Source organism: Coregonus lavaretus, assembly GCF_964263955.1.
Source record: "Coregonus lavaretus genome assembly, contig: HAP1_SCAFFOLD_2576, whole genome shotgun sequence".
Classification (NCBI taxonomy): domain Eukaryota; kingdom Metazoa; phylum Chordata; class Actinopteri; order Salmoniformes; family Salmonidae; genus Coregonus; species Coregonus lavaretus.
The window spans coordinates 64,626-74,358 of record NW_028164348.1 but is presented as its reverse complement, the minus strand read 5'-3'; the positions used below and the strand labels follow the sequence as shown (position 1 = coordinate 74,358).

At 39.5% G+C, this 9,733-nt stretch overlaps 1 pseudogene across 1 annotated transcript; it reads right to left on the bottom strand.

The window, feature by feature from the left end:
• Nucleotides 1-2,783: 2,783 nt before the first annotated feature.
• On the bottom strand, nt 2,784-7,511 carry LOC311117128 (cytochrome P450 2K1-like; annotated as a pseudogene). The gene is made up of 7 exons: nt 7,412-7,511; nt 7,149-7,309; nt 4,702-4,865; nt 3,889-4,035; nt 3,371-3,548; nt 3,084-3,224; nt 2,784-2,971 (listed from the first exon to the last, which is right to left on the bottom strand). The product of its transcript is annotated as a cytochrome P450 2K1-like (transcript).
• Nucleotides 7,512-9,733: the final 2,222 nt, after the last annotated feature.

Below are 9,733 nucleotides of genomic sequence, written 5' to 3'. Positions count from 1 at the left end.
GTTAGTAGTCCTAGCCCAAGAAGACTCAATGTAATTTGCCACAGATAAATCGACGTCTTATCTCTGGTAGCTTTGATTGGACTAATGTGTCAACTTCATAGTTGTTTATCATCTTCTAGCTAGCTGAAAAGTCATAAATCATGTCGACTATCTCCAAGAAAATTATTTTCAAACCTCATAACGATGGAAATGTAGCAATAAAACGTCTCGGTGCTCATCAGCCGATGAACATTCAAATAAGGCCTCTGTTAAAAGAAAGAAAGCTGGAAAGAAGATTCAACCAATGGTTTGGATGGAAACAGCTGTTTTAACTAGCTATGTGTATTGTTTTTAATGATTGAGGGGTGAATCCATTTGAATTCAATCACTTTTTGACAGCATCCCTTTTGATTTACACAAAACTTTCCATACATGTTTGCCCATGGAAGAATTGGTCAGAAAATGACTTTTTGGAAGTGAATGCCAAAACATTCAGGAGATACCTCACCATGCCATGAGACATCCATGTCTTCATCACTGGAAAAGATAAACTGTTGAGTTTGATATCAATTGTATAATTTCTTTAAAATTAAAACATTCGCATATGTTTTACCTTAGACACTAGGTTTTTATGTGGTGCCCGCCAACATGCTCTTGAATACAGGGTGGGTGTCATTTCAATCATAGAAATATAATTCCTAGAATGGACCTATCCCTTCAGACCACTGCAATTTTAGCTGGTGCACCATTGAAGTTGAATAGAAATGTAAACTTATAATTACTACCACAAAGATAGCGGCCGGTCCAGCCACCGTCAAATGTCGACTTAAATGGACATGTCTATTCTATTATCTATATTTCTATGATTTCAATAGGTTTCCTATTAAAGAGTGACAGTAAACATTTTAACAACAGATATTCCTATTCAAGTCAACATTCTCTGATCCAAACATCTTTGTAGTACCATTTGAAAGTTGAAATTTCGATTTGATTCCCATTTTAGTACATTTATCAGCCAAAACAAGACACCCACCCTGTATTTAGGAGCATGTTGTGTCTCAACCAATGGCGGGCACAACACAAACCTCAGATAATGTAAAATAGGGTCTAAGCTACAACATCTGCAAATATGAGTTTAAGCGTTTTTTGATCATTTATGTTTAAGGTTAAAGAAAATACATTTTGTATATATTTATTTTAATATTGTTTTTCAGGAAATTATCAAATAGTTTGACAACACTGTTTGTAAGCTTAAAATGATATAAATCTCAACTGTTTATCTTTTCCAGTGATGAAGACATGGATGTCTCATGGTATGGCGGAGTATACAAAATAAGTAAACTTTGAGCACCTTTATCTCTTGAATGTTTTGGCATTCCGCTCCAAAAATACACTTTCTGAGCACTTTTTACATAGGTACACCCATCTAGTACCAGGTCGGACCCCCCTTTGCCTCCAGAGCAGCGATTCTACAAGGTGTCGGAAACGTTCCACAGGGATGTTGGTCCATGCTGATGCGATGGCATCACAAAGTTGCTGCAGATTGGACGGCAGTACATTCATGCATGCGAACAGCCCGTTCCATCTCATCCCAAAGATGTTCTATTGGGTTTGGTCAGCAACAATGTTCAGATACACTGTGGCGTTCAATCATTGCTCAATTGGTATCAAGGTACCTAACGTGTGCCAGGAAATCATTCCCCACACCATTACACCACTGCCACCAGCCTGTACCATTGACACCAGGCAGGATGGGTCCATGGACTCATGCTGCTTACGCCAAATCCTGACTCTGCCATCAGCATGATGCAACAGGAACCGGGATTCGTCAGACCAGGCATTGTTTTTCCACTCCTCAATTGTCCAGTGTTGGTTATTGCGTGCCCAATGGAGCCGCTTCTTCTTGTTTTTAGCTGATAGGAGTGGAACCCGGTCTGGACATCTGCTGCAATAGCCAATCCGTGACAAGGATCAAAGAGGTGTGCGTTCCGAGATGCCGTTCTACACACCACTGTGTTATTTGTAAGTTTGCTGCCCGCCTATTAGCTTGCCCGATTCTTGCCATTCTCCTTCAACCTCCCTCATCAACAAGCTGTTTTCAACCACAGGACTGCGGCTGACTGGATGTTTTTTGTTTGTCGCACCATTCTCGGTAAACCCTAGACACTGTCGTGCGTGAAAAGCCCAGGAGGTACTGGATCCGGCGCGCCTTGCTCCGACGATCATACCACCTTCGAAGTCGCTTAGGTCACGTTTTGCCCATTCTAATATTCGATCGAACAGTAACCGAATGTCTCGATACCTGTCTGCCGGCTTTATATAGCAATTGATGTGACTCACTATTGATGTGACTCATTTTCGTGAACAGGGTGTACCTAATAAATTGGCCGGTGAGTGTACGTATGTAAGGTTTCATTCAAATCAAAAGGGGTGCTGTCAAAAAGTGATTGAATTCAAATGGATTTACCCTGATGTCAGATATTTTTTAATAACACATGGAACTGTTACGATGCAATGGTTGAAGTGAAGGAGAAGCTTTATAAACTTTATTGCTTTATTTTTAACTGGAACATGATATTTATTCTGAATTAAAATAAACTTTACTCTATAAAATTATGCTCGACTACCGTGGTCTTCCGTGCAATTAGAGCTAAAAAGATATTGGAAGTTGCCTATGAACCGATCATTAACAAAATATAATAATGTTTGTGTGTGTAGCGCAAACTCATTTCTGGGATTGGTTATTATGATGGTGCATTTAATGTGTGGTGGTTTAGATGCATCAACATCAACGCCACTGCTTCTCAGACCCGGCTCACAGCACAGAGCTGGTGAGGTGAAGGATTGAGGGTCAACCCCAAGGATGGTGTGAGGTCCAGATCATCCTCTGTTACTCCAGGAGGAGGAGTGAAACTAAAGCGCTGCAGGAGGGAGGTGAAGAAGAGGAAGAGCTCCATCCTGGCCAGACTCTCCCCCAGACACACCCTACGACCTGTGAGAGAGACCAAAGATATAGAAAATAGCATGAAGTCTGTCCAAAAGGCTACCACAGTTTCTCTACTTCTTGCAATGAAATACATTGTTATATGATGAAGTTGATATACCTGCAGAAAAGGCCATGAAGGCGTCCCTCTTGATGAATCGTCCCTGCTCATCCAGAAAGTGGGAGGGGTTAAAGGTGTGGGGGCTCTCCCATTCACTATCGTCCTGTAGGACGGACGTCAGTAGAGGAATCACAGACGTCCCTAGCAGTGAGAGTGAAGCATAGGACACTGTTATATTCAAAGTAAAAGTTATTAAACTTGGTTCAATAAATGAAGTGCACACTCCGAACGAGTGGATTACAATAATTTCAGCCTTATTTGATTTATTTTATTAGACAGCCATGTACAGTATCTGACCTTTTTGATGAAATATCCCTGGAAGGTAACGTCTCAGCTGGTGGTGTGAGGGATGGCCATGGGTGCAATGTTGGCCAGTCTCTGGATCTCATGGATCACTGCATCAGTGTAGGGCAGGTTCTTCCTGTCCTGACGACTTCCTATAACCCTGCTTATCTCCTCTTGGACCCGGTCTTGAAAAAAGACAGGAAAAGTGCCACTGTTACTCTAACCCAGAGGTGAAAGGTTAATCTGAATGATCTTTAACCTGGTATGTGGTTCAATCTGAGACAGAAAGGAGGGAGGGGTTGGAGTTAATACATTGAAACTTAGAAACCTTAGTTAATGTTGATCCTTTATTAACTCAACCGTCTCAATTCCATTAATTTGAGCCGTACTACCCTCGGCAGCCTCCTGGGGGGGGGGGGGGGGGGGGGGGGGGTGTGTGTGTGTGTGTGTGTGTGTGTGTGTGTGTGTGTGTGTGTGTGTGTGTGTGTGTGTGTGTGTGTGTGTGTGTGTTCTATCAAACCTTATCCTGTATATGGGGGTACTTGGCCATTAGCAGCAGACGCCAGCGCAGGGTTGTCCCGGTGGGGTCGGTACCAACACAAAACAGGCTAGCAACACTAAATACCAGGTTGTTGTCATGGTAGAAAGAATCCATATTGCCAGATTCCTAACAGATACAGACCCCCAGATGACATGACTGATGTACAACAGTTACTTAAGGAGCTGTTATAAGTCATTCACAGATAATGACTAGTTCTATCCTCCCTCCTCTGGCATTCAGTCATATGCATAATGGGCACACACTGGATGAATCAACGTTGTTTCTACGTAATTTCAATAAAATTACGTTGAACCAATGTCAAATACACATTGAAAGCAGACGCTTTTATCCAAAGCGACTTAGTCATGTGTGCATACATTTTTACATATGGGTGGTCCAGGGGATCGAACCCACTACCCTGGCGTTACAAGCGCCATGCTCTACCAATTGAGCTACAGAGGACCACAGTTGTGTTCTGCTGCAGTATCCAAGTGCACCACAGGATAGCATAATAAGTATTATAAACTGGGTACTTTGGGTCCTGGATGCTGATTGGCCGATATGATGCAGAATTACTACTTTACCATTCTAATTATGTTGGTAACCAGTTTATAATACCAACAAGGCACCTCTGAGTTGTGGTATATTGCCAATATACCACAGCTAAGGGCTGTATCCAGGCACCCCCTTGGGACTTGCTTAATTATATTCTGTATAGTTATACTGAGCAATATTGATGCAACACTTTATTATGTATGCATGAGAAGCAGATTCTGCATGAACTCTTCATACATCCAGGGTCTGCTTTCGGGCGAGGAATGAGTCCACAAAGCCTCTACACGTCTCAGGGTTCAGAGTCTCCTTCAGGCCCCTCGCTAGCTCGGTCACCTCCATCTTCATATCAGCAACATTTTTCTTCAGACGTGTCAACCCAACCAGGGAAACATGTTGTACATTTATACAGAGATACAGGTAGAATACACATAAAACTATATTTCAATATCTTATATTAATTTTTTATAACATTATTACATTTAATATACTATACACAACACATAACTATAATTATATTATTAAATGTGTAAATGTAAATTCAATGATAGATACATTAAATATATATATTCATAAATGCAGTATGTAATTATTAGTGGTGGGCAACAATATTGATAGTTCGATATAATATCAATATTGTTTTATATAAATATGAGCAAGGCATATTGTGATATTGGTTTATTCATCCTGTTAACCTACATTATTCTGTAAAAGAATACATTACTTTTCCTGCATAGACAAAACCCTCTCACAGACCTTTTCACAGGCTCTCAATTTAGCATATTTAATTTCCTGTTGATGGTCCATCAACTGTGGATAGGCTTCCCATTGTTTTCAAACTAGTTAGGTAGGAATATGCTACCAGAAAATTCACATCCGCGGGAAGTAGGGGTGCTGAGAAATATACACTACCGTTCAAAAGTTTGGGGTCACTTAGAAATGTATTTTTTCCCCCATTTAAGATAACATCAAATTGATCAGAAATACAGTGTAGACATTGTTAATGTTGTAAATGGCTATTGTAGCTATGGAATATCTACATAGGCATACAGAGGCCCATTATCAGCAACCATCAGTCCTGAGTTCCAATGGCACGTTGTGTTTGCTAATCCAAGTTTATCATTTTAAAAGGCTAATTAGTCATTAGAAAAACATTTTGCTATTATGTTAGCTCTGTTGAAAACTGTTGTGCTGATTAAAGAAGCAATCAAACTGGCCTTCTTGAGACGAGATGAGTATCTGGAGCATCAGCAATTGTGGGTTTGATTACAGGCTCAAAATGGCCAGAAACAAAGAACTTACTTCTGAAACTCGTCAGTCTATTCTTGTTCTGAGAAATGAAGGCTATTCCATGCGAGAAATTGCCAAGAAACTGAAGATCTCGTACAACGCTGTGTACTACTCCCTTCACAGAACAGCGCGAACTGGCTCTAACCAGAATAGAAAGAGGAGTGGGAGGCCCCAGTGCACAACTGAGCAAGAGGACAAATACGTGTCTAGTTTGAGAAACAGACGCCTCACAGGTCCTCAACTGGCAGCTTCATTAAATAGTACCCGCAAAACACCAGTCTCAACGTCAACAGTGAAGAGGCGACTCCGGGATGCTGACCTTCTAGGCAGAGTTGCAAAGAAAAAGCCATATCTCAGACTGGCCAATAAAAATTAAAGATTAAGATGGGCAAAATAACACAGACACTGGACAGAGGAAGATTGTAAAAAAAAGTGTTATGGACAGACGAATCGAAGTTTGAGGTGTTCGGATCACAAAGAAGAACATTTGTGAGACGCAGACCAGATGAAAAGATGCTGGAGGAGTGCTTGATGCCATCTGTCAAGCATGGTGGAGGCAATGTGATGGTCTGGGGGTGCTTTGGTGGTGGTAAAGTGGGAGATTTGTACAGGGTAAAAGGGATCTTGAAGAAGGAAGGCTATCTCTCCATTTTGCAACGCCATGCCATACCCTGTGGATTGCGCTTGATTGCAGCAAATTTCCACCTACAACAGGACAATGACACAAAGCACAGCTCCAAACTATGCAATAACTATTTAGGGAAGAAGCAGTCAGCTGGTATTCTGTCTATAATGGAGTGGTCAGCACAGTCCCCGGATCTCAACCCTATTGAGCTGTTGTGGGAGCGGCTTGACCGTATGGTACGTAAGAAGTGCCCATCAAGCCAATCCAATTTGTGGCCGGTGCTTCAGTAATCTCTTCAGATTATCTCAACAAATTGACAACTAGAATGCAAAAGGTCTGCAAGGCTGTAATTGCTGCAAATGGAGGATTCTTTGACGAAAGCAAAGTTTGAAAGACACAATTATTATTTCAATTAAAAATCTTTATTTCTAACCTTGTCAATGACTACATTTCCTATGCATTTTGCTATATTTCCTATTCAAACTCATTTCATGTATGTTTTCATGGAAAACAAGGACATTTCTAAGTGACCCCCAACTTTTGAACGGTAGTGTATATTTTTTAAAATATGCCATATTTTTTCACAAAAGTAGGGCACTGGGCCTTTAATAGTCCTCTATTAGATGACCGATGTAGCCGTCTGCAGCGCAGGGGGAAAATGCTTTCAATTTTGTCAAATTTTTTCCCTAGTTTTATTGATTTGCACTGAAACAGCCATTATCTATTGAGAAAGTAGAGTAAAAACAGGATGGACTGAATGAGCAGACTGTACCTGGATTGATGCAGAACCTGTAAGGTGTATGGTCTCATTGGTCCTATCTGCCATGCCTGTGAATAGGGGGTCAGTGTATTCAAACCTGCTGCCATAGACAATGGCCGAGATTATGTTGGAAACGGCATAAATCACAGGCTGTGCTGTGTCAAATGCCTTACCTGCGATAGACAAAACATCTAATCAATTACAAAATAAGCTTTACAGAAATACATCATGCTACTTCTACTACTACAGTGTAGAGATACCTATATTGCTCTTACCGTCATGTTTTTCAAACACTTCAATCAGGTAAGGGATTTCCTCTAAGATTTTGTCTTCACTCCCTTTGTTGCCCATCCCAAAGTCTCTAAGGTTCGTCATGTGTCTCCATTGGCAAACAGAATCCCTGTAAAGAAGGTAGTTTGTTTCCTTGACAATTCAAAGTGTAATAATATAATAATAATAAATAATAATAATATAGAATTCACAATAATATGCCATTTCATAATTAATTGATTAATTCATAATAATTAACATGTACCAAGAAAATGAATAATCTGCCAAATTATCTATGCGCCCTTTCTGGTCATGATCATCTGTAAATGCTAAGTAATCATAGACATTTATATTATTTGCAGAGGATTAGAACATAAACCTTTTGATGGACTTGTGGAACCAGGCAGATCTCTACATTCACCATTCTATTTAGCCTCCAGTATCAGTCTGCCATTCCTTCTCATTGAAACTGTTTGAACCTACAGTCTAAAATGTCTATAATTCAAAACTAAATGGTTAGCGATTGGATCACTTTCAACCAATCAGAGGAAGGCCTAATTCAAGCACAGTATTTGGCAACATTGGTTTTCATCCTAAACCCAACCACTGTTTCTGAGAGGGTGCTGATTGGAAAATTCATTTTGTCATCTATTGGAGAAAGGCCAGGCTGATACATGCAGTAAAACAGAATGGTGAATGTAGCAATCAGGCTGGTTCCACCAGGCTAGAATAAGACTTTTAAGAGCTAGTAATGCATTTCATATCCAAATCATCTCAGTGTCTGCAATTGATTGTGTAGCTCAACAAAGTTGCTTTAAAAATGAAATGTAAGAATGGGAAGCATAGAAATAGAGCACATAGAACAGATCTACCGCTTCTTACACTTGCTTTCAATGCGAATAGCATATCTATTACTCACATTTCTATGTGAATTTGGTAAGGTCGCCCAAAAAGTTACATATTGCAGCTTTAAAGTAACTGTCCAGTGAAAATCTGACTTTTAAAAGTTAATATTCTGTTAACTTACACCCACATAATGTTGTTGACTCCTCCTTTTGTGGCCGAACATAAATTCGATAAAAAACACGACAACTTTTATCTCAAACAGACTATTTAAAAAATGCTTGCTATTTCCTCATAGAGGATGTCATCCTCTTGACGAGGATGAGCTGACCAATCAGTCGTCTACTCGCATTAATATTTTTTAGGACTGGTATAAGCCCACACGATTCTGTTGTTGTGGTACGCCCACACCATTCCAACACAGAAAAGCTTATTTTTAACATACTCAATTAAAATTGTTTTGGAAGGAAGAATATGTCACTCATATTGTAACAAATTATCGGTCATATTTCATAGATATCTGGAAACACTGGACAATTACTTTAAGATGATTTGCACATAAATCGCAAAACAAGCTAATCGAGTTCAATGTGTCAAATCGGAAAGCGGAATAACCACTTTCTTGGGTCCAAAGTGAATCGTGAAGATGGAGCCATATTTCTTGGAAAGCTGGACATATAAAGCATACATAAAGTACACAATAGACTCAGTTATGTCTCGTAATGATATATGAATAAAACTGGACATCACATATGGCTTGTTAAACAAGTTTCAGTCCAGACTCTGTCTCATTCTAGCAGGTTTAAACAGTACAGTTCCTACAGATCATTACCACATCTAATAATGATCTATTTAACAAAACAGAGGAGGAGCGCTTCTTTGGCAATCTAAATCAGACGATAGGTGCTCTTTGAAATGGTGATGAACAGTTAAACAAGCAACAAAGTAGATTCTGGTAGTGTGAACAGTGCATAAGCATTCGCAAAACCTTTCAAAAATATAAAGGCAAAGGTGTAGAAAAGTTTATATGCTTTTATTGTAACTTGGCTAATGCATGGCAAGGATAAAAAAATACTGAGTTGGCTACTATTAGCAACAAACATTTCCATTCCTCTCTCATATAACCCATTTGGAGACTTTTGCAATGCTTCCACATAATTTGTTTATTTTGAATATTTTTTATTAAAGGGTAAATAGTCAATTGCATTATCAAAGAACATAATAACTGAAGTGAGATCAGGTAAAATGGAAAACGTTTAGCAAGGAAAACAAGTGTTTCTTATTGGCTAAATTCAGGTTAGTCCCGCCCAGTTTTGGCCCGTTTGTTTCTGTTTGGTTCCTAGTAAATACAGCCCTGATAATCCCTGTGTGTTAAGTTAAATATTAGTTTACATTTTCAAATGGAGCTGTTCTTTTCATTAAACAGTATCTGTAAAAAACTAAGACCACTTGAATAATTATTTATATAAAGTGCAGCGTTCTTA